We start from the raw sequence: 26,021 nt of genomic DNA, 5'->3' as shown, positions 1-26,021 counted from the left end.
GGTGGCCAGTGTTGAAGGTGGCTGCTGGCTAGGAGCTCAGTTGGGGCTCTTATGTGGACTGTCTTTATACAGCTTTTCTATGCTGCTTCAGCTGTTTGCAAATGATGGCTGTAATCTGCTACACTTAGCACCTTGATGGGGACAGTTGGACATCTGGGCTCCTCTGGAGTCCTCTTCCTTTCCATGCAGTGTCAGCACTTCTTCACATGGCCTTTCCATAACAGTAGTCTGAATCTCAGTTCAGGGCTCCAGGAGACCAAGGCAGAAGCAACCAGTCCTTTTAAAGGTTAGGTCTGAACTGGCATAGTGTCACTTTTGTTATACTTTGTGTGTCACAACTTTGCTGCCCTTCTCAGATTCAAGGGGAGAAGGCATAGATCCCACTTTGTAATGAAAAGAGTGAACAGGGAGATAAACTAAGTATAGATGGGAAGGGGGCCTAAAGATGGGGAGAGATGGGAAGGAAGGGAGGGGGAAGAGAAGTAAAAAAATTTGAGTGGCAATATGTATATGTACCAGTTCCCTATGGTGAATGTGATTATTATGCATGGCAAAATATACTAATAAAAAAAGGAAAAAGAGATTTTTTTTTAAAAAAGAATGAGTTTAAGTGACATACTGAGGAGTCAGGAAAGAATGCATAGATCCTCACTGGCATCAGGCTACAGCAGTATAGATTCAAATGGAAAAGTGCTGGAAGAATTTTTAAAAAACTGAGTTAAATGGGCTACATTTTGGAATAATTCATGAGCTGATGCATTTGTTTAATAGACATCTATTGAAGTCATAGTTAATGTGGCTTCATATTAGAAAGAAAGTGTGGTTTCATTTTACCAAGATAAACATGGCACAGCCTCTTTGGCTTCTAGACAGTCATTTTTGAGCTTTGAAGGGTCATCTTATGCATGAGCATCTGGAAGGCGAAGAGGCTGTGCTATGTTTACCTTTGTTATATATAACAAAGGTAAATATATACACACAATTTTCTCAATATGAAATGTTATGCTTTATACCAAAGACAACATAGAATAATTCTGCAAATGTATGACGTTGCCACAGGTCTCCTGATTTAGCATAGTATCAGACAAAAAATATATTTATCCCTAACACCAAAAATTGATGAATTATATGGGGCAGCATGGCCAAGTTAAATAGGGTCCTTTGGCGAGATTCCTGGATGTTAGGTATATGGAGCTTCATCAAAAATTATTTGGAAGCAATGGGGTACGTTCAGCTGAAATTTCTTAGAGACCTTGAGAAAACAGTGGCTATAATTTATGTTTCTGAACCAGAACTTTTTGACATGTCCAAAAGGCCTTCCACTGAGAGTGCTGGGATAAGGAACGCTGCCCTGCCATTGTTCCATGTGCATGTCACAGCTCGGTTGTAAAGAGAAGATACAGTTATAAGCAAATGGAAGAAAAAGAGATGTAGACAGCAATTGAGAGAAGCAATTGAAGATGGAAACAGAGCTGGACAACCATAGTGGAGAAATGAAGAAGAGAGGGTAGAGTGAGTTTACCCAAGGTTGGATTAGTAAGGGCCAACTGTCAGAGTGGATTTGATTGGAAGCCAAGTCAGTTGAAATAAATAGTATTTTGGGCTAATTTGTCTGTCTTAAAGATTGGGTTAATCAGTTTTAGTGGGAAGATCTAGCCACCATATTATAATAAACCACACAGAAAGCTTACAACGAGGCAGACTATAGCCCTTGACTGGTGGTGGGGTGGTGAGGACATTGTCTTAGCACTGCTCATCTCAGCTTGTTGGGGATCTCAGGCTGAGGATCAGGGAACACACTGGGTACTGGAGAAAGAAGACCAATAAGGAATGGGATGCATCATCCCTTGCTTCCTTCTCTAACAACTACTTCACATCATCCCAACTCACCTTCCTAACACATTGCTTTCCCTACACTTTTCTCTTGCTTAATTCTAGCAATTCAGGTTTGCAAGCATGCCATTCAATTTCACATTTCAGTTTATGAAGCTGGCTTTGCCATTTGGCTTTCAAATCTACTATCAGTGAGTCCCAGCAAAGTGTTTTTCTAGTTCTGCACTCTTGTGCCTTGGTGTTCCACTTTGAATGTTCTGCCCTGTTCTTCTGATTCTAGATATTTCAGTCTTCCTGCACAATACAATTTCCTAGATTGCTCTAAATGAGATCCTCTCTCTTTTCATTTATGTGCTCATTTGTTTAAGAGCTCATTTACTCATTTGTTTACTTATTCATTGGCTGAATTAGTATTGATTTGCTAGTCATATTTATTAAACATCTACTATTTGCCAAGCACTAGGTATATAGAGTTAAACACATTCCCTACGCTCAAGGAGTTCGACTGAGAAAGAAACAAATCTCAACTCCTACAGCACTCACTTAGCAGCAGTACCATACTACTCTACCTTGCTGGTTGTGTTTGCTGGGTCCTCTTTTTGCTGTTTTCTTTAATCTGTAAAACAAGTTTTTAAAAAGGTAGACAACTTTCTTCCTTTTATTTTAGTCTCCCAAAAAGTCTTGTCCATCTCAAATTTGCTAAAACCCTAAAGGATCTGAGAGTGGTGAGCTGGTGGCAACAAGTGTGCCAGTGTGGTGAATGGGAGGGACGATCAGCATGCAAGGTGTGCTAATCTTACAGGGAAATAAATCACTTGGTGTGACTCCCAGAACCTTAAATTGAACCAAGATTGGTGTTTCCCCTGCCTTAAATCTACCTAGCAATAAGGAAGGCCTCCGAGGAGATTTCAACTTGTATACCCTCCTGGTGTAAGGCCCTGCCTCTGAACAATAAATAGAAAGTGTCACTGGGATCAACTGGGAGATCAATCAAGTTAGCATGTGCTTCAAGGACCCAGCCAAGAGTAGAGGATGCCAGAGCTGCCTCTCCTCCCAGCAAGCATCCTGAATAGGCAGCAAAGTTGTCTCTGTTCTGAGATTGCAGATTGTTGCTAGAGGAGACGTGCCATCTTTCCCCTGTGGTTCAGCTGGTTATGTAAGGTCATCCACACAGAAAACATGCTCTGGAGTACACATGGTACAGTCAAAAGACATAGAAACCAGAGTCAGGAGAGGTGGTTGTAGCCTTAGCCCTGGCCTTAATGACCTGGGGCAATCACTTTTCCTCTGGGTCTTTTTTTTTTTTTTTCATATGAAAAATAAGGGAGCTGAAATAGCTCAGTAAGTTTTTTCAACTTTTTCTTAGTAGAATCCTTTCATCACAAATCACAATGCAGAAGCTTAGGGTGCAGAGAGTGTAGAAGCAGAGCTGAATTGCCTGATGAGGCCCAGCGGAGAATGAACAGACTTCTCACTTGCTCCATCTCCCATCTTCTCTCCCTCTACCACATATTTTGAAAATCTGTGGACTAGAATGGTTGGCCTCTTATGTTTTCTCCTGCTCAGGGTGCATAACCAAAATTAATTTCAGGTGAGTCACATCAATATAGACACATTGACAAATTGTATAGATTTACTACTGTCCATCCTTGTCTTAACTATTAACAAAGTTCTTTTTTTGATTTTTTAAGAACTAAGCAAGTACAACTAGAAGTTTCAATGTTTTCTTCCCACACCCCAGTGGATTGTCTTGCTCCATTCCTGGAGTGCACACACTCTGCTTTGGAGAGCACTGGCCCCCAGGGGTCTCCAGGTTCTTCCCATTCCTGCTGTTTCAGAAATCTGTGCCTGGAACAGAGAAATAGCGCTGGTATTCCCCAGCCCTTGGTATTGCTTATAGAAGAAGAGAGTTGCTGGGAGCTTGGGAGAGTCACTGTAGGAGGAGGAAAAATATAAGCTCAGGACAATATCCTAATTCTGCTCTGTTCGCTGAGGTATCTATTTGGGATTCTCCCCTGCTCTCACCTGTCGAGTCCCTCTAGCCTCCTGGTAATATTTCCTAGCACATGTCTGGTATGATCTTCTGTTCTAGTTGTGAACCAGTAGCCTTGAATCAGGCTATGCCAGGAGATCTTGTCAGAAATCTTACGGATGAAGAATAGTAGCTTGAAAACTCTTTACTATAGTTTAAGAAGTATTTGGGGAGGACCAGGGAGACTAGGGGATATGCGTGATGACCTCTTTTTCTCTTTAGGCTCTTGCCAAGGGGCTGTTCTGTTCCTAGAAAATAAAAGGAGCTTGGGAGTATTTCTGGGTCACTTTCTCTGGGGAGACCATGGGACTCAGAGGAGAGGGGGCTGAGGCCAGTCCCCAGTCCCCAACCACTCATAACTCATTTGAGCGATATGCAAAGCTGTCAGAACTGCCAAAGCCTGCCTGCCAAAGCAGGCTTCTCTCCAAACGGGCTTCTCTATTTATGAGAAACTGAGATAAAACACAGTGGACAATTCCCCACAAGGACATGCTTAATAAAAAGCAAGACTGTGGGGAGAGACACATCACCTTAAGCTGAATGATGACTTGGTGGGCCAGGGGCCTTGACCTAGGAGCAGCCAGAGAGCAAGTCTTACTATCCTTCTGTCTTAGCATGACCAACACCAAGACACTGGACACTGCATTAGTTTCCTAAGGCCATCGTGACAAAGTGCACAGACTAAGTGGTTTACACCAGCAGCATTGCTTCTCTCGAGTCTGCATGCTAGAGGTCTGAAAGCGAGGTGCTGGCTGGGCAATTTCCCTCTGAAGGCTACAGAGCAGGGTGCTTCTTGCTCCTTCCTGATTGTAGCAGTTGCTAGCATTGTTGACATTCCTTGGCTTGTAGCTACATCACTCCAATCTCTGCCTCTGTCTTCACACAACTTTCTCTCCTGTGCATTTGTACCTTTTTGTCTAAATTTCTCTCTTATAACACCAATCATGTTGAATTTAGGGCCTGACTTAATATATGTATGATAGTAACATGATAATTTCTACAAAGACCTTGTTTCTAAATAAGGTCACAATTACAGATTCTGGGTGGATATATATTTTGGGGGAGATAAAACACAATGGATTATAGTTCCCAAATGTACCTTTTGCCAGGGAAGAATGAGATCCAATGATAAACAGTTTGCTTTATTTTCTTAAACTCAGAATACTACACCCAGTCTTCAAGAGAGTATAGGCAAATGGGCAGGTTGATGGTCTGGAAATCTCTCTTTGGACTTCTCATACTCACCAGTCTCCCAGAAGTCCCAATGCTTAAGTCCCTCTCAACAGAAACCAGGCAAACAAAAGTCTCATCACTTTTTAATGGACTCCAAGAAAAGCCTTCACAGTGGGCACCCTTGATGGGTGGGAGGTGTCCAAATTTCAAATGTGATTGATCATTAAGATGTGACTGATCTGACTATATCAACTAAATGAGACAGGAGCATCTCCTCTGGATTTAGCCTTGAAGGTCAACTTTAAGGCATAGACCAATGGCTCCTTTTTCTTTTTACCTTTTTAAAAGAGAAATTTGACTCTCCAGATTTATATATTTGCAATTTTTTTGGTTTCTCCCTTTTTCCCCCCTTACCTTCTCTTCCCCTTCTTAATTTTGATCCCTTCTGTCTGCTGTTTTCTCTAATTTTTAGTTTCTACAATTTTTTTTTTTAAATCCTCCTTTCTATTCCTTCTCCTGGCCAGCAGAACAGAACTCAGCCTCTCTCAGGGGTGCTGACTCAGGCCCTCTCCCTTCTTTGAAGCCCTAATTGCTCGCTCTGTTCACATCAATAGAGCTAGAGATGAGAAAGAGGAGAGTGGAAAAGGGTAGAGGGCATGGAGGGAAAAATGACACCTCAGAGGGAACACTGGAAAATGTCAGGAAATGACTGAAACTCAAGCACCGAGCCCAGCCAAGACCAACAGCAGAAAAAGTGGGAACAAAAGAGGGAAGGACATGAAAACCCAAGGCAAAGCACAGAGGAGACAATCTGGGAAAATGTAGGGCAATACTGGAAGCAAAGACAACAAGGGCACAAGACGAGGCCAGACAAGGAGGGCCAGGGAATTAGAATGGATAAGAGGTAGCTGGATGTTGTTGTATGTGATTAAGCTCTTCATATGTGATTTGATTCCATAAGCTTTTCTGACGCATACAGTGTTTAATGCTTACTGGGTCTGTCTTGCTGAGCAAACCATGAAAAAGTCCCATAATCTGGTCTATCAAACCCTTGCCTTTTAGCTCAGTGTCATTGCATCTTATGAATTTCTCAAAAAGTAACACTTAGGCCAGAGGTCTTTTCTTGTTCTTAGGACCCCAGAAAATGACAGATTTCCCTTTGCTGTCTAGAACAGACCTGCTGGGATTCCCAGGAGGCAGGGCTAATCTTGAGTCAGCAATGATAAGTGCAGAACTTTGGAAGCCAACTTCTTTTGCTGGAACTCTCTCTCTCTCTCTCTCTTTTCAGTACTCTTTCCTTTCTTATCCAAGGATTCACAGGTGCAGTTTCCTTCATTACTCTGAAAACTTGTGACCTCCCTCTCCCGATCAAAATATCTTTATTAGTGCCAAGCATAAATACTTGCCAGCTAACATTCACTCTCCAAGGTCATGGCATCCATTGTCCCTAACCCTAAATGTTCCACAGTTAGGGGACCACTGGGCAGCCTGAGATTTCACCAAGTGCATGGGTCTGAAGTGATTAGCAAATCTTGCCCAGGGGCTGAAGGAAAGGAATTATCTAGGCCATGCTACACGGGCTTCCGTATGTCATCAGAATTATTCTTGAAGATCCCTTAGAAAAATAGCATTTTGCAGACCAGTTATTTCACATGCTTCAAGGAACATCGAAGGGATAGTAATTGGCTTAAATTTTAGAGGCAAGCTGGTCTTCTGAGCTTATCGAAATACCTTTTGTCTGTTTGAGTTTGGAATCACATGGACTCCCTTGGATAGATGTTTGCAGTTGAAAATGGAATGGTTTTGTCTCAAATTGATAGGAACCCAGATTCCTTTATACTTCTAAACTGCAGCTTTCAGAGGCAAATGATAGGCAGTTATTTCTATTTTCTCCTTGAGGAGGGCATACACTAACACTTATGTAAATTAAAAGTAAGCCTTGGGGCCTCCTCTCTAACGACGATGTGAGCTTTTTGGTGGGTGGGCAATATGGTAAAAGGGATGAGGGGGTCACTTTCTTCTAAGTATGCTGGAAAAGTCAGGACTGTCTTGGAATTGTTAGACCCACTCTGCTCCCACCTCTCTCCTCCCACAGGGACCCACCTGAGGTCCAGATAGTACGAGATTCAAAAAAACCTCATGTTGTATTTTGGAGATTTATCATCAAATTTCTCTCATACTGGAGCTTCCAAAGTGAATCACTGCTGTCTACTGCAGACCCAGCTCCTGACCAGGGCCCCCCAGCTGAGAAAACTAGGTGGAGCCACAGTTCGGAGGAGCCGAGGGGAAGGTAAGAATGCAGCTGGGCAAACAGAGCTGGCATTGTTCCCGGCAGCATCGAGGCTGCAGCCTGGGATGGCGCCTTCCACAGAGTGCATCTGACAAGCACATCGGCCTGGCCGCTGTGTTTACACAGGTGCCTTTCTCCCCAGGGGAGCCCTGGCTCTGCAAACACGCGTGACTGGTGACTGCATGCTGCCATAAGATGGATGCTCACATCTGCATGCTGCCAAGGGGAGAAACTGAGGCCCAGAGCAGGGAAGAAAGGCTTTTGGGCTAAGCAAACCAATGATGGACACCGGAAGGTCAAGCAGGTGTTCAGTCTCCCCCCCAAGCCTCTCTGGTTACTAGGCCCCTTTGTTCTGTCAGACCTGCTTTTAACAAGGATGAGGCCTTGGGCTTTTCCCTTGAGGAGATTGCTACAGCTTTCCCATCTACCACACCCAGTCTGTGGGGGAGGCAGTGACCCTGGCCACCTGTTAGTATACCCTTGCCAGCAGAATGGCAGGGAAGGAGGGATTGGAAAATATTGTCATACTCACAAAATGTCCCCTCGGTGCTCCTAATACCCACTGCACTGTATTCATATGATTTTCCTCTCCACTTGCCCCAGTATCTCCTGGAAAACAAACTTCAAGGCAAGTGAAAGTAGAAACAGCCTATTCATGTGTGTGTGTGTGTGTGTGTGTGTGTGTGTGTGTGTGTGTGTGTCTTTTTCAATTGCCCAGTGTCAAAGCTTCAGCTCAAATGTCCCAGATTCTTCAGCAGATAAGTTATAAAGAAACAAAAGGGGGTCGAGGGCATCTGCACATGAAACAGATTGAAAAGACATGTCAAGTTTTGAAAAATGGCCAAGACTAAAGAACAGTATCTAGAAATCCCTGCCTGGAACCCAAACTACAGAGATGCAAAGAAGGGATCATTCTAAAAGCCAGGAGAGTGTTTGTGGTCAGAAAAAGGGAGGGCATTGAGACTAAGCTGGGTGACATAGGAGGGTCTATTTCTTTACCAAGGGTCAACTACACTACAGTGCACCTTATAATTGTCTATTAAATTCTACATTTGTTTTGTGTGGGGGCCTGTTAAGGTTTTATCTGACTGTCTCTCAAAGCCTCATGTGCTCAAAGGTGAGGGTTTCGACAGCTGATTGGATTATGGGAGCTTATAGATAACTTGCTGTTAGAAGGTACTTGCTGTTAGTCTGGTCACAGGGGGTGTGGCCAGGAAGTACATATCTCTCTTTCAAGCTCCTCCCTGTACTCTCTGCCCTCTTCTGACTGCCATGAGGTGAGCAGCTTTCTGCGCAGGCCCTTCCCCCATGCCTTTCTGCCTTGGAGCCAGCCAACTATGGACTAAATTCATGAGCCAAAATAAATCTCTCGTCTTTTACGTTGTGGGTGTCAGGTATTAGTGACAAGGAAACTGACTAAGACAGGATCTGAACTGGTGTCTGTGGTTTACTTTACAATGAAAGTGTTATAATAGGCAATCAGTTTCCCAGAGGCTGGATAGCTGGATCTTTTAGGATGCAGATCTGTGTCACAGTTTCCCTCCCAGCAGATAGAATTATGTCAGAGTAGCAGCCCTTTGTGAGAGCACCATTCTCTGTACCCTAAATTTGGAGGGTAACCATAGTGGCATGGTAGAGTCTAAGGAAGCAAGGCTTTCCCTTGATCACTTCAAATAGGAAATCACCTTTGTGAGTTTTCTTCTGCTTCTCTGTAGTGAATCAGAACCTTTAGAACATTCTCAAGTACCAGCAGGTGACTGCTCCAACAGACTTACCTGGATGAGAGTAATGCCCTTGGAGATGCTTGCCTGCCTCTGAGTCCCTCTGGGGCCATCCCTGCCTGCCATTAGGTAGAGATGTCCCCTTCCTAGCAAGCCAGTGACAGCCACAGGGACTGCCTAAGATGCAATTCTGACTAACACAAATTCTAGGAACTTACTCTTCCAAGTAAATGATCTGTTGATCCTAGTGAGGCCATTGGAGACACTCAAATATCATCCCAGGGTCCCCAAGTGCATGTGTACCATTGTGTGCATGGCTGTTTAGAAGGAGACAGTGGGTTGCTAGGCAATGCATTTCCAAAAAGAGAGTGTGAGGAAAAAAATAATAAATAAGCAGATGACAGGGATGGGATCCAAAGCCTGTTATGACAAGAGCATTTTGGTCCAGTTCATTCTGGTTTGATGGGAGTGCCATGGGGATGTCAGAGCTTGCTCAGCTCCCGCATGAGTTTCCAATCTTGCCTTTCAGCTCCTCACCCTCTGTCTTATGTGGTCAGGAAAGCGGAGATGAAATATGGCTCTCTGGAGGGCCATGCCTTTGTGAAAGGCTATTACAGCTGTAGCAAAACTTTTGTAATCTGTAACCATATCCCATTACATCTCCAGGCTCCTTGGGTCCCTTCCCAGCCTTAAGGAAAACACACACACCCCTCTTTCTTTTTCTTTCTTTCTTTCTTTCTTTCTTTCTTTCTTTCTTTCTTTCTTTCTTTCTTTCTTTCTTTCTTTCCTTCCTTCTTTCTTTATTTCTTTCTTTTTCTTTTTCTCTCTCTCTTTCTTTCTTTCTTTCCTTCCTTCCTTCCTTCCTTTCCTTCCATCTTTCTTTTTCTTTTGTTTCCTCCCTACTTTCCACTTTCCAAAAGGTCATGACAGTTGTTCCTTTCACACAGGTTTTCCTTTAGCCTTGACAGAAGTTGGCCAGAGATCTGCAGAAAGGCTGGGTGGTATTTGTGTTGGGACTCATCAAATAGTGGAGGAAGAAGAAAGAGAACACAGGACACGAGGTCACTGTGGATTGTCATGAAACCTCTTAGAGACTTCTCCGAGCCTTCTCAAACCTTGGATAATGACTTGCTGCCTGCTGCTCTCCAGTCAACAAGAGCTAGCTTTTCTTGAGCCTAGGCTGTCTCCCCACCCACTCATTATTTTCTTCCTTGCTTTTGGGAAATCATCTGGTTTGGTGGTGAAGGAAACAAGTTAGAATCAGACCTGTGTTCCTGTCCCAACTCCACTAGTTGCTAGCTATGTGAATTTAGGAAATAGCACTTAATTTCTCAATGTCCTCAACATGAGTTTATGAATACTTACTTTGTAATATAAGGGTTAAAGAGGATGGTCCATGTCAAGGCATGGTACATAGGCTTGCTCTGAAAGCTTTGGTGGAACAGCAGTCTGTAGCAGGTAGAGTCTTCCTTCCCACATGCTCAGTGAGACAAAGTTGGGCTCAGATGTGGATTGAGAAAAATGAAAGTGAGTTCTGGGTTGAGGAAGATAGAAGAGTAAGATGAAAAAAACTGAAATGGGGTTCTTCCAGTTCTAGCTATTTGAAGAGGATGCAGAACTCAGGTGTGCTGAAGACTAGGTGACCAAGGATAGATACCTGTTCCTGAAAGTAACCGTTGAGGTTGGACTCATGGGCCAGGTAGCTCTGCTTCCTCTTAATACCAGAGTGTCTCAGGTGCAATGTGTTCAGGTCAGGAGGATAAGCACCTTGGTAACTGCACTCTAAAGCTATTACAATCATGTGGGGGAGGGTGGGGGGACTAGGAGACACCTGTTTGTATCAGCAAGAGACCAGAATGGTCAGGCAGAACTAATGATTCCAAAATCTGGGTTTATCATGGTCCATTATCCTAAGATTAAAAATATTTGATAGAATGGTTGGCATGGGAATTTGGTAACACAAAGGCCAAAATAGTGAATCTGGATAGATTTAAAATCCAGTACCTTCTCCATTGCCTTTAGTTGTATAAACCAGGCTTGTTTCTTAAACTCTCAGAATCTTAATTTAATTAGCTGTAAAAAGGGAATCATGTCTTGCTCATGGGATTGTTATGAGAATTAAATGAGATAATATGTCTCAAAGTCTAACAGAGTGCCTAGTCTATATAGCATTCAGCGTGCTTGTTGAATGAATAATGGAAAGAATGAATCCACAGTAGGATTTCCATTGAGGATTGATTATTCCTTTTTATTTTCTTCAATTCCCTTTCCTCTGTCCCCACCTTTCTTTTCTTAATTTCCTTTCATTCTACCCACCAACCTCCCTTTTCACCCTTCTTTTCCTCTTCCCTATATTTCTTAATCTCCAGAATTACTTTCTCTGCTTGAAAGGATCTGTTTGGCCTCCTTTAACTATCTCCTCCATTAGCTAATAGTATGTGTAGGTATTAGCCATTGAGAGGTTGAGAGCTATTTAAATCTGGTGCATCTTAAAGAGAAAGATGTCCTCACAGACAGCACAGTCCTCCCTGAACAGCTTTTAGGGTCTGCTCTGATTCTTGGTTCAATCCTTTGACTCATTGGTAGTTCTAATATGTGAAGCGCAGATAACAGAGTGGGAAAAGTGTGTGGTAAGGCAATAGAGCCGTGAAAAGGGACAAAATGAATTCTTTCCATTGAGCCCTGGTGACACTTTAGAGGAAGAGTAGAAATGCCACAACGTAACATTGCACAATTCTTCCCTGGCAGCCAAGTCTCCACTGCCAAACCATACTTGCCTGGCAATCTAAAGATGAGGAGGTAATCTAGGGAAAGAGACAAAAAGCAGGACATGATGTCCTATTGTGCATGTCAGAGAGTGCAGGGAAGAGAAGGAGAGTCTGCCTGGAGCCAAGGGACCCAAGGGGAGGATTCCATGCCTCCCAGAAACAGTCATTAGAATCATAAATCATCCTTGTGTAGTAATGTTAATGAGGGTAGAATACAATACATAGATAATTCAAAGAGCCTTTTCTTTTGGATTTGGAATTATATCTTCTTTTACACAACCCACAGATCTACCTTACTCATCATTTTTAATTGTAGCTTAAATAAAATTTTATTTTCCTAAATACTGAGGAATCTCCAGGGCAGATGGAAACATGGCCATAAGAGAGAGCTGAGAGAGCCCTATCAAGGTCATTTTCCCATATTCTTATTTTCAGGAAGTTTTGTGCAAATAGGAGGCAGGGACGCTCATTGCTCTGAACTCTAGAAAAGATAACAATTATTTTTCAAATAAAATTTTAATTTCTCTGAAAAGTGATAAGGGTAAGAATTGTGTAACTTGCAACAAAGCAGAGCCATTACATCCCACAGCCTAGTGGTAAGGTTTTCCATTTTACCCCACATCTGAGGCAAGATCTTTTAGGCATAACCGTCAGTGGAACTGAGGGAAGCAATCTTTCCCTCTGATGCTTTTTTACTTCTCTGTAGCATCCTTACTCCCCAACTTGTCAGATATAATCACACAGACACATACACACATGCACACATACACATGCACACACACACACAGGCATTCATGCATGCATACACCAACACAGGCACAAACACTTTTTTGGAGGAGTCATCCAGGAAGCTGTTCATTATTAAGGCATTGGAAATCTAAGTGATAGAATGTATATGATTGTGAATTAGCTTCCACATTCTTTTATTATTATTTTATCATTTATTTTGATTTTATTGTTTGAAGAGTCACTATCCCATACTCTCTGCTGAGATTTAGACTATAAGACAGTAATTGAACTGCCTGATTTCCCTATGTTTTCTTCAAACTTTTTTCCTTGGCCAGCCCTATGATGGCCTCTCTGCTTGAATGCTCTGCACCATACCTAGACTTCCACACTATAAACTGGTGCAATAATTAATTGTGGTGTCAACTTGAATAAGAAATGCCTAGTGGACTTATGTAGAATAGTTCTGAGTGTGTCTGGATGATGGACTTACTGAAGAGGGAAGAAATACCCTAAACGTGGGTGGCACCAACCAGTAGGTGCGTAGTCTGTATGGAATAGAAAGGGAAAGAGAAGAGGTCTCACTTCTGCTTCTTCAGAGGAGCTCCAGTCTTTGCCATCACCTTTGGATACCCATCTCCAGGCTTCCAGCATAGACTCTTAGCCTTTCAAAACAGAACCTTCAGCTTTCTGATACCAACTCTCAACAGACTCTGCAGCAAACTCCAGGCCTTTACTTTTGACTGGATTCTCTGGTTCTCTGCACAGGCGGCCCTTCTGCATTCTTCCACACCTGACTCAGTAGGAAATCGTTGTAAGTCTACTTTGTAAATTATATGTATATAATATTAAATCTCTTCCTCTAGTGAATCCTAATTGATACAAATGGTGTACTTTGGGCTTCTGCCTTGGAAACCTTGGATCTCAGGAGCCAAGATATGTGGAAAAGTGATGTCCTTGGCTGCTTGTGCTCTTTGCCTGTTGCCTGCCTTTGGCTCTTCCACACTACTCTCCCCAGCCCTTATACTCTGGACCAACCACTTTGGAAAGAGCCCTAGCTTTCCTCACCTTGCAACTTCCATCTACTCCCATCCGAGGACTTCTCACTGTCTTACCCTCTGTTTCCTGCTCTCCCACCGTCCCACAGATGTGCCATCTCTGTACCTTCCCACATGTCTGACCAGCTGCAAATGCTAATCTCGTGCCTTGAAGCTTCCTGGAGATCAGTGCATTTCCTCCCCACATCTCCTTCATGAAAATGCAATATGAAGCTGCTTTTCCAGCACAGCTTCTCCTCCCTGTCATTTATTGCAGTTAAAAGTTTTGAAATGTCTCTTTTTTGTTTTGGATACAGGCTAGTCTGCGTCCACATCAGCAGCCTATCCCTGGTGTTTCTCCTGTACTGGCAATTACATTCTGAGGCATAGGCTACTTTATTAACATAGTGATAACAATGACAGCGATACTGATATTAAAAATGATACTAGCTGATATTTGAGTGTTAACTGAATGCCAAACACTGAGCTGTGGGCTTTTCCTTATTATCTCATTTATTGCTCACAATCACCCTGGGAGGCAAGTACTATTACTGAGGTGGAAACGGAGGCTGAGATGAAACGGGTGGCCTGGACTTGTCCAGAAAGTGGCTGAGCCTGGATATAACCCTGAGAAGTCTTTCTCAGCCTATATTCTTTTTTTTTTTTTTTTTTTGTATCGAGGCTCGAACTCAGGTCTTTGCGCTTGCAAGGCAGATGGCGGCACCACTGAGCTAAATCCCTGGCCCCTTTCAGCCTATATTCTTAATCTTCTTACATTTTAACAGATGGTGGTGGTCAGCCAGGAACCTGGTCAAAAATGAGGGGCCATTAATGTTGGAGATTATTTGTTATTTCTTCAAGAAAAAGCTAAGGAGATACAGGATTTGGATAGTGATATAGCAAACAATACCAGCAAGTGACTTACTTGGGCAGCCAGATTCATTTTCTCTCCTGGATCACTTGGCTTCTACTTGACCTTGGTGCTTGATGGAGTTTCTAGCCACCATGCTTCTGGCTTCTGCACTGAAACACAAAGTTACCATTAGCAGTACCCCAGCCTGTGGCTAATTTGACTGCCCTCTTTAGCAAGTGGCTGCCCAAGAAGTGAAGAATTCTTTCCACGGTAGCAGCTTGGGTGTAAATGGTGAGAACCTTCCTTTGGAACATGTTTGACGTGGACAGGCAGAAAGGAAGCTTTCATTTAGCTCGGTTGGTTTGCAGACAGAGCTGAGGGGACATGGTCAGAGCCCCAGCCCGTGTGTGGTCATTCAGCGTTGTCCTGTTCCATGGCCACAGCCCATATTTTCAGTCTGGCCAGACATCTTGTAATACATATGGCATGCTGTGATAGTCTCTGTTGGGATGGGAGAAAAAGGTGTGGATGAATCAGTTCAGCTTCAAATTCTTGACCAAAGGAGCAGTTTGGAACACACAACTGGAAGAGAGCAAAGTCATGTGCAGAGTCAAGCCCAGCAGCATCAGTGTTCTGTAAAATATTTCAGTTTGGGGGTGCATCCCGTGAAGAATGCCAACAAGTCCTCAGTAGACCCTGAACATGGCCAGCTGTCTTTATTACAAAGAAAGTGAAACTAAGGTTCACATAGTAAAAGACTAACCTGTGTAATAAATATTTTAGATCTTTCGGCTTCTAGCACTTAGACAGAACTTCATTCATTCCAGAGCAAATTCATAGACAGTTGTTCCTATTTTTAATTGCCTTTGTATCTTTTTTGAAAAATCACTGAGCACAAATGGGACTGTTCTGGGATTCAGTGTTCTATTCTGCTGATCTCTTTTGTCTATTTTTGCACCAATAGTTCCTTCCCTTGGTTACTAAAGGTTTATAATAAATCTTGAAATCAGGTAGTTTAACTTCTCCAAACTTCTTTTTGTCTTTGTTGTTTGAGCTAGTCTTTGTGTTTGCCTATGAAATTTAGAATCAGTTTTCCAATTTCTATCCCTCCAAAAAGTTGGCCTGGGTTTTGATTGGGATTACTTTGAATCCATAGGTCAGTCTGGGTACTGACTTATTTCTCCAAATTTTTGACATGATTCGTGAATTAAATTGTCCTGGGATGGAGCTTCTGAACTCTCAGCATATGCATACAACTATCCACGGCTGTAGGTGTTTAGCTAATTGATTTAAAGCTAAGAAGAATAAATGTTTACAAGGACTATAAGCCCACTGGAGGCAGGATTATCAGGACTTCACTGATGATAAGCTTATTTACAAAAAGGAGGAAATTTGTTGTCCATATATCTGCTAGAAGCACTATTTCTATAGGCTATATTTATAAAATATTTAATTTCTACAATTAGGTGTTATTTATTGTCCTTTAAAATGGGGAAGATCAGGAATGAAGAGGCAGAGCAATGAAGCTGAGGCCACAAAATAATCAAGTAGTAAAGTTGTCTTTTACCCCCAGCCTTATCGAATTTATGTTTTACAAATTGTGTTCAGAGAGCCCCAAGCCCCATGTGAGTATGGGTGGGATGCAGGGGGGGAGAGGAGAAAAGTGGTCTGGTTTGCCATACTCCACATTGTGCTTCCACCAGTTTTCTTTTTTGGGGGTTGGGTACTGGGGATTGAACGCAGGACCTTGTGCTTTCAAGGAAGGTGGCGGCACCACTGAGCTAAATCCCTGGCCCCCTCACCAGTTTTCTAGTGACCAGTTTTGTAGGTTGGGTTTCTGCTTAGAAAACAAAAACAGAACGCCAACACCAAGAACAAAAATAGGCATGCTGTACCAGGAGTTTGCAAATCACTTAGTGTAGCCTTTGCCATGAGAATTTCTTTTTTTTTCTCCTGGATAGGGCTCCTGAAAAGTTTGGGCTAGTTGGGAACACGTTAAGGCTGTCAGGGGTCTGAAGGAGGACAGAGGGGCTGCGTCTCAGTGGGGATTCCAATCCTGAGTTCCTTCAGGCTGCAGGGCCTATGGTCTGAAATGGAAAGCTGCTGGTTCCCTAGTGGCCAGAGTCCACTCTGGATCGCAGCCCAGGTCAATTTGTGGACAAGACTGTTCAATCCCAGTGCTCACTTAGTGCTCTGGGCTCTTCCAATCTGCATGCTTCCTGTGCTCGGGTGACTGTCTGCATTCCCGGGCAGCTTCTCCTGGATGTCCTCCTTTCTCTCCTCCTCATCAGCCTCACCCTTGGCAGATACTCTGCAAAATTCAGCCTTCTTCATCTTCGGTCTCTCTCTCAAAAGCTGAAAAGCTTTTTTACTTAATTCTTGACTTTCTCATCTTTGCCAAAACCCAAGGCCCATATCTGTCATGTGCCAGCAAGAGCCAGGAGAAGTTGTTTAGAAGAATCCAGAAATGACCTTGAACCTTTGCTCAATACACAGATGACAGGTTCTCTCCTTCCCCACCACACCCCAACACACATGCTTCTTGTCAGACCAGAAAATACTTTATTGCTATTTTTCCTCTTTCCTTCCTCTACCACCCTTCTTCATAAACACTTCCAGTTATTCCCTGCCTATTGCTTCTCTTTTGGAAAATTAATCAGAGAACCGAAATCTCAGGGCAGAAAGAGGCCTTCGGAGGGCATTTAACCCAGGCTGTAGCTCCCAGGCTTCCATCACAGTTGGCTGGGATAGGGACTTGCTCACTCATGTTTGGACTTTCATCAGTTTCCACACCATCTCATTTAAGAGTATCTGGGTCTTGTTCATATTATCATCTTATTTACTAATTCTGTTTCAGTATATCTGAATCATTCCCACATTTATTGCAACATAATTCACAATAATCAAGATATGGAATCAACCTAGGTGTTCAAGGCAAATTAATTGATAAAGAAAATGTGGTGCATATCCAGTGGAATATTATAATGTTCTAAAGTAGAATGAAATCCTGGGCCGGGGATTTAGCTGAGTGGTTTCACTGCCTGCTGCGCAAACGCAAGGACCTGAGTTCAATCCCTGGTACCAAAAGAAAAAAAAAAATAGAATGAAATCCTGTCATTTGCAGCAATATGGATGACCTGAAGGACATTATGGTAAGTGAAATAAATCAAGCACAGGAAAATAAAGACTACATGTTCTCACTTACAAGTAAGTAGAAGATAAAATAGATGGTCTCATGGAATTAGAGTAGAATTGTGATTACCAAAAACTAAGAAGACATTTTGGAGGGGAAGTGAATAAGCAAAGGATGGTTAATGAGTATAGGTGAAATTGAATAGAAAGAATAACTTCTAATATTCTAGAGCACATTATAACTATGCTTGACAACATTAAATTACATATCTCAAAATAGTAGAAAGGATTTTCAATGTTCTCAACACAAAGAAATGTTCATATTTTAAGTAGAGGATAATTTTATCAAACATCTCATATATATTTATCTATATAGATATATATAGTACATATTTATGAGGCATAGGTATATATCTATATAAATGTGCAGATATAAATATATATCTGTCCCCCTGTATTTCATAAATGTGTACAATTATAATGTGCCAATTTAACATTTAAAAAAAGTTTCTTTTTTTTCAGTTCAGAGCTGCACAATGCATATAATGTATATTCACTGATAGTTGCTACTATGACTTGTTGAAAAATATTGAGCTCCCTTGTGGCAGATGTACATCAACAAATCTTTTCTTGGTTCAGTCAGGATTCTTGGGGTGTCAGATATGATTTGAGGTTCCATAGATAAAGACCAGAGGCTGTCAATAATGATCCAGATATGAAGCTGACTGATCTGCAGAAAGCCATGAAATCAAATGCCGAGAGTGGAGATAATAAGGTGGTAGGAGTCTATGATGATGCAAAAAAAATGAGACTCTTATAACCAATACACTGTTGGTTTAGTTCTAAATCCAGCTATTGTGAAACAAAACCATTTATACTGCCTGATTGGCTGGTTAGTTGGTTGATTGATTTTGACTTAAAAAGTACAGATTGGTTCTGTGCATTAGGCAGCTGTTTAGATCTCTGCTGTCCCCAGAGCACAAATGTGGGAAACTCCTTTTTTCCCAGGGACTTAAGGGGACAGAAGTGTCAATCATTCCATTTTCCTTGACTTGAACATAGTTGTAAAAATGCCTCTCCCTTTCTTTCATTTACATTTTTACCCCCATATAGTTTGTCTTCTGAACCCTTTAAAAATCTAGACCTGCTTTGTCCCCTTTGTCCACTTTTGAGAAAAGATTTCCAAGCCTCACACTCTAAAAGCCAGGGATCTCTCTGGGGCCCCAACAAAGCACTGTGAGAACACAGCTTTCATCAGTGATGCTTTGTGCTTTTGTTACTTGCTGAAAAACTGGAACCCTTGGGCAGTGTAGTCTTCACTGAAGACTCCTTGGTCTGAATTTAGGATGCACCTTGGATGTCCACAGCTTTGTCTCATTGTTTTACAAAGAGGGCCTGGGAATATGTGAGAGAAAGAGGGAACCAAAAAGCACCCAACAGAGGAAAATTCTGACCTTGTATATGAGAAAGAAGAGTAAATTGGGTGGGGAATTTATAAAGGTGAGAGTGGGCACTAGAAGAAGTGAGTCTAGAGGGATGAATTTCTAACTGCAATAAAACAACTGCCCAACAGAGGAGGAGTGCAATTCAACAGATGTTTCCTGAGCTCCTATAATTGCAAAGCAATACTTGTACCAGGTGTACCTTAATATCCTCCCAGAGATGCAAGGCCAAGGGAACAGCATAGAACTTCCAGTTGTCCACTTTTTTTTTTTTTTTGTATTTCAGGGCAATGACCGCCAGGACTTTGGGAGAAGGGATGATGCTGATAGCAAAGCCTTTCTTTCTTATGGGGCTGAAGTGAAGTCAGATGTGGAGTTGTGGGCACTGGAAATCTAAGGAGAGGTTCCTAGATTCTCACCTCCACAAACCAGTGCCTATAGGGAGCAGGTAAGGAACATCATGAGAGTTTCCAAGACATCCATAGGTGGTTAGAGAACCCATGGAGTGTTGGGGAAAGGTTTCAGAAACCCAAAGTAAAGTTCTATGGAATCTCAAACTGTTTAGTCCTAGACATGCTCAGGAGAGGTTAAGGAGAAACAAGTTGTTTGTGCAGAGAAAAGCAAAACATCTTTCACATGGGAAAATGACAGCCCAGGAAAGACATACACTCTCTACTCCAGGCTCCCACAACCAAAATGTCAGGATGAGAGAGTGAACACATTCATCCTGCGAGTGGCCTGAGGCCCACCTAGAGCACAACCATTTTCTTCCAGGTCTGTTCATTTGTGCACAGCCACACCTACACAAATATCATTCATTGCCTTTGACTTTGGGGCTTAAATGGAAGAGAGAAAATGTGTGCATGCTCTGAGTCATCATGCCATGGGATGCTGTCATTGAGTAATGGCTTCAGTCCTCATCTTTTGAGATGCTTCTCCATTAGCAGGTTGAGGTAGCAAATGTGAAGCAGTATTGTTTGGGAAGTCATTATCTAAAATAAAAACAACATTATTTGGAATCTAAGAGCATCTGAACTTCTCTCCTGGACTGGGATCCATTTGATTTGAGGTCAGGCTTCTAGGAGGTGAGATTTTAACCCAACACACTCAGATAGCTACTGTGACTTTGTCACCTGATTCTCATTATGTGGCAGATGGGAGTTTCATACATGGCTCCCAGCAGTGGTTTAATCCATGTTGGGCAGAGGTGCTGACTGAAGAGTTTCCTCTAGAAGCCAGTGTTCACCTGGAATGCTGGCTTGTCTGGGACACTGATCTTGGTGTGCACTATCCTTTCTGTTCACTTGACTTTCTAGCTGATCACTACAAGTAAAATTCAAGGATTAACTGGTTCTTTGGGGTGCCTTTTGGGAAGAAGCAAATATCCTGTATTCATGCTTGTCTTGGGTTCAGGTGAAGTCTGCTCTCCTTTCAAACATCAGACCAGTGGTTCTCACACTCAAGTAAACACTGAAGCCCCAAGAAGTCCCACTTAAAAGAGGCATACTGATCATTTCCTTAGAGAGTGTGACTCCACAGGTCTTGGGCTGGTGGTTGTGAACCTATAGCAAATGTGTCTCAGAGGACGTGCAGAGCCCTCTTTGTCATCATGCTAGCCAAGTTGCTCCAAGCAGCCAAGCGTTGGATATTCAGGCTTAATGCAGTGTTAATGCTTTGGGATAAGTAAGTGTGTTTTGGATTGCAGTTTGGGCACTGGGTCTCTAAAAGATTCACTTTCACTGCTCTAGGGATGTACCCAGAAATCTGTACTTGTGTACATGCACATACATGAGTGTGTGCACATGCACCTGTGTGTGTATGTGTGTGCCTGTGTGCACTACCGAGAACTGAACCCAGGACCTTGTGCATGCTTGGAAAGCACTCTACCACTGAGGTACATTCCCAACCCTTTTTATTGTTTTTAGTTTGAGACAGTATCTCACCAAATTTCCCACGTTGGCCTTGAACCTGTGAGTCTCTTGCCTCAGCTTCCCAAGTAGCTGAGATTGCAGATATGTGCCATCTGACCTGGCAGGAATCTGTCTTTATAAAAACTATGTAGGTGATTCTGATGGAGGTGGTCCATGAAAACCACTCTGGGGAAATTCAGTGTACTGTCCCTTGAACTCTGCCTACAGGTACACCTTAAGATCAGTCTTCTGAGCATTTGGCCCAAGCAGTTGTCTCTGAGTTGTGCCTCCATTGAAACCTCAGTAGAACGTGTGCCTCCTGAGGAATCTGTCTTTTTCTTTGAGAATCAGGAATGCTGGTGAGCAGTATGGGGAGGAGCATGAATTACAGACACACTGAATTTGAATTCTGCCTCTTCCCCTTACAAGCTGAGTTAACTCGGGCAAGTTTCGAAACTCTGCTTCATTTTTCTCATCTGTAAAAATGGGGATAACAATACTGTCTGCTTGATAAAGTTGTTATGAAGATGGACCAAGTTAACATTAGAAGAATGACTATACCTTTCTACTTTAAACTCTTATATTAGGGTTTGATAAGTAAGATAAATATCTCTTAATTCCCATGATTCTAAGAAGTACTGTAGAATAAAGTATTATATATAGTTATACAGATGCTCCTTGACTGACAATGGGATTATGCTCTACAAACCCATCATTAATTGAAAGCACCAATCAAAAATACATTTAATACATGTAGCCTACCAAATAGTGTAGTTTATCCTCACTTACATTAAACATTCTCAGAGCACTTATAATAGTTAAATCATGTAACACAAAGTCAATTTTGTAATAAAGTATTTAATATCTCATGTAACTTATTGAATACTGTACAGAAAATTAAAAACTATATAAATATGCTTTTGCACCACTGCAAAGTTGAAAAAAAATACTTAAGTTGTGCCATCGTAAGTGGGGAACCAGCTGGATGAGAGTGAAGCTGTTGGAGTCAAGAAGGAAAATAATTTGCTGAAGACTCAGAGCTGTTCTTTGGCCTGGCTAGGACTAAAGATGACTCTTTTCACTCTCAGGAAAATTGCGTTTGTTTTCCCTGAATTGCCTGGCTAATCCCCCTTTCTTCTTGTTATAATGAATTCCATTTCTTGTTGTATATCTGTTTATATTAGTAGATAATTTATGAAAAGACTAGACAGGTAGACAAACATTAAGCCATATTTCATTCTCCCTCTGACCCTATCCTAATTGGTAAGCATGTCAAGTTATTGCCATACCAATCTTGGTCTGATCATTTTGTTTTTATTCTGGTATCTAGACCAGAAGGCTTATGGGATAGGGTTAGGCTTAGCACTTCAGTGGGATTTGGACCTATGGGTCCACTGCATTTGGCACCTGCTGCATTTTATCCCCACCTGCTGCATCATAACTATCTTGTATAAGTTTAGCAGAAAGAGTCCTATATCCTCTAAAAGGACTATATATGGCTTTTCCAGGTCATGCTGTGGGAATTGTGAAAGTACAGAGTATCCATGTCTGGAAATCCCTGAATTATTCACACCCTGAACCATTAACATATGTAACATTTCAAGCAATGCGTGTCTGACTTACCTGGTGCTTTGGGTGGGAGGACTTAATATTCTTCTAAGGGAGAGAATTAGAAAAGTTAATGTCATCTGTCATCTTATTTTCTACTTGGCTCCTCTACTTTATCCGCCACTTCTGGGTTTGCTGCTGCTCTGGCTGATTTGGGATGGAATGGATCAATCCAAAGACAACCGAAGGCATAGGTGCATAAGGGAACATCTGTCCATCTTGATTTCCAAACACTGGGTTAATCTGCCTTTCTCCTGGTTTCCTTCTCCAGCATCTTTTATTTAACACATTAAGTTCTGCTATGCAATGAGGTTGTTTCCTCTCACTCTCTTTTTCCATAAAAAAAACCTTTGTTAAAGTGCTGTTGGCATAGAGTACAGCGTCAGGGGTTCAAAGTGAGATAAATTAATTTAGCCCTTGACTTTCTAGGTTTATGTCAATAGATGATTAGAGGTGGATGAATATAAAGGAAATATGGAGACAAATAATAATCTTAAAATTCAAGAACAAATTTTTGTATATGTAGAAAACATAAGCCAAAATGATACAATATCAACATTTGGCAAATGAAACTATTTCTGTGGCAGAATATGTACATGTCAATGTTGCAATGAGTGTAGAGTAGAGAACTGAAGCAATTTTGTAGATAATAAAGACCCAGGCAGGATGCTTTTAAGCAATCAAGTGCTCAACTGATTTTCCAAGTTCAAGAGAACATGAACATTAGAGCATTGAGTGGGACCATTCTGTAAACAAAGCTGTAGTTATGAAAGCAACTATCAAAATTAAGATTTAAAAGATAAGATCAAGAACAGGTGCCTTTTGTTTTCTGCAGTCTGTGCGTTCTTGAAAAAACTGGGTGTCCATACTTTTCTCTATTAATCTAATGCTATCTAACTGTAACAGAATGAATATCCCAAGACACTATGTAGTTGATATCATTGCAAAGTCACTTGAGAATGGTAAAAATCACTTTTCTAAGATCACGTTCTTAAACTATAATGTCTTCAAAGTGGGATTATATCTGGTTGAGGCATATTGCCTATAGGTAAGAGATATATGCATTTATGGGTTACTCACAGAAGGCTGTGAACATAACACAGAAATGTGATATTTATCAACTATTTTATATGTGTGCTATTCTGAAGACATGAAATAGCTTTCTCTGGAGGCAAAGGGTTAGGTGATCCTTCATTTCTTTTTTGATCCTTACTAGACCAGTCCTCCCTAGAATAACCCTTACTCCCTCTTTCCACTAGCGCCCATCTCATCTCTACCCAAAGAAAATTCCTTTTAAGTTATTTAATTGATCATTCACTTTTACTTTCACGACATTTATCTAAATGCCAGTCCATCCCCACCAAAATGGTCCCATGCTTTGGGCTGACAATATTCTGGCAATAACTCAGAGTTCATCATAGGGCTCTGATCAAAGTTGTCCCATATGGCAGTCACATATGACTATTGAATATTTGAAATGCAACAAATGCACTGAGAATTGATTTTTCAATTTAGTTTAAAGCCTGACATGTATTTCAGCTTTTGTAGAAATTTTAAATATGCTTGAAACAATTTGATCACGTATCAACTATTAGTTTTTATGGGAACTAAATATAAAACAAATTTTCAAAAAGACTTTAGCATTCGAATTAAGTTGTGCTCTAAGTATAAAATACACACCAGATTTTGAAGATTAGTAAGAAAAGAAGAATATAAAATATTTCATTAATAATTTTATATTGGTTACATGCTGAAATGATAACATTTTGGATAAATTGGGTGAAATAAAATATATTATTAAAATTAATTTCAGCTGTTTCTTCTTTTTGATATGGCTACCAGAACACTGAAAATTATAGATATGGCTCAAATTGTTTGTGCTGTGGTTACACCTACCTCATGACTTCTGAATGTAGCCAAATAGATCAGATATCTCTACAGCAAGGTTTTAAGTTGAATCCCCTTTATCTGCAGAACATCCACTAACCTCCAGTTTTATTCTTTGAGTTAGTTTCCAAATGTACACTTGCACAGCAATTGCTTTGGGGCCTGTGAATTTTCTTACATGCCTTTCTGTTCTGTCAGCCCATATGCATATAGTTGATGCCTTTTTTTTCCATTCTTTAATGCAGGGTCTTGCTGTGTTGACTAGGCTAGTCTCAAACTCCTGGGCTTAAGTGACTCTCTTGTCTCAGCCTTTCGAATAGCTAGAACTACAGGCATACAACAATGAGCCTGGTTTGTTTATTCACTAAAAAAATAGCAAGACTTTCAGAAAATACTTAAAAAGATTTCTAAAGAATATGCACAATTATTACTCTGAACTTCTTATTTTCTACAGATGAAAAGCAAAACTTAGGGTGGGGATAAGTTCTGCTCACCAGTGGCACCTCCAGACTCCTACTGCTAAGTATTCTTCCTGTTCCATTGCACGGGAGGGGACCGGGTCCATGAACGTTATAACAGATCATTACAAACACCAAGCTAGCTGGTTATTAATGAAAGCCAGATGATGGACTACAAAACATGTCACTCAGAAAGCCAGCTCATTGGAATGGACCATACAGGGTTAAATAGTGGGAGAAACCTGGGGTATGAGTCAGAAGGTTAGGACCTGTGGTCTTAACTCTGCTTTGAGTGGGTTAGTTCATTGGGTAGGTCACAGGGTAGGTCATTCTTCACACCTCACCCCCTTTGCTCATCTGTCAAATGAGAAGTTCAGAGCAGAAGGTCTCTAGGGCTCCTTGCTGCTTCTACAAGCCAAATTTCAATCAATCTAATCCCAGCCTCTTGCTGACCTCCAGCTGCAAAAACACCAAGGCACAGCCCCCTGGGTTTGCAAATGCTAGCATTACAGCCAGCAACCTTGGGCCTGAGGAGCAGGGCATGAGGAAGAGTGCCTGGACAGCCCACAGGCTCTGGAACTCTGCTGCATCTCATCTCTGGTCAGTAACCTCCTCCTTCCTTTGCAGCAGTATGTGCCATCACACACAGCTTTAGGGGGTCAAGGGCATTCACATTTTAAAATCATTTATCAAATTAATATCTAGAAAGTATTTACTAATGTTTTTTCTCAAAATCAGGTATTTTTAAAATCATTTTTGCCACTAAAAAGCATCTCAATGTGTTATTTCCATTTGGTGCTTTGTAATTAGAAGGGATGTTGAACTTTCCCCCATAAAGTTATTTAAAATTTTCATTTAATCTCTTAGGCATGTTTTGGTCCAATGTTTTCCATGGTTTTTGTCTTAATGATTTAAGAGTTCTTTACATTTAAATCTATTAAGCTTTCTCATCACATCTTTGTACCCCTTGCTTATAAATATTTTTCATGTTTTGTTATTTATGTTTTACTTTTGTGCATACTATAGTTTACTTTTAACTTATAGCCATTAACATTTTTAAATGATCACATTTGTCCACCTTTTATTAGAAGAAAAAGTATGTACTTTTATATTTTTATAGTATGTCCTCTACTCTTTATAATTTTACATAC

At 41.4% G+C, this 26,021-nt stretch overlaps 1 protein-coding gene across 44 annotated transcripts in view; it reads left to right on the top strand.

Annotated features, from left to right (window-relative positions):
- Positions 1 to 26,021, top strand: part of LOC101715682 (uncharacterized) — a 348,006-nt gene that overhangs the window by 271,272 nt on the left and 50,713 nt on the right. For 32 of the 44 annotated variants that reach the window (XR_015449165.1, XR_015449164.1, XR_015449163.1 and 29 more), the window contains 2 exons: positions 7,134 to 7,328; positions 19,294 to 25,470. The gene's annotated coding sequence lies outside the window, so the exon portion shown is untranslated. The other 12 variants (XM_087206123.1, XM_087206122.1, XM_087206120.1 and 9 more) reach the window with 9 other exon arrangements.

This window comes from Heterocephalus glaber, unplaced genomic scaffold (assembly GCF_053883595.1).
Source record: "Heterocephalus glaber isolate CG9 unplaced genomic scaffold, H.glaber_assembly_v1.0 deba00000621, whole genome shotgun sequence".
In the NCBI taxonomy this organism is placed as follows: domain Eukaryota; kingdom Metazoa; phylum Chordata; class Mammalia; order Rodentia; family Bathyergidae; genus Heterocephalus; species Heterocephalus glaber.
Note: the sequence above shows the minus strand (reverse complement) of the source record. Positions and strands in the feature narration are given on the sequence as shown.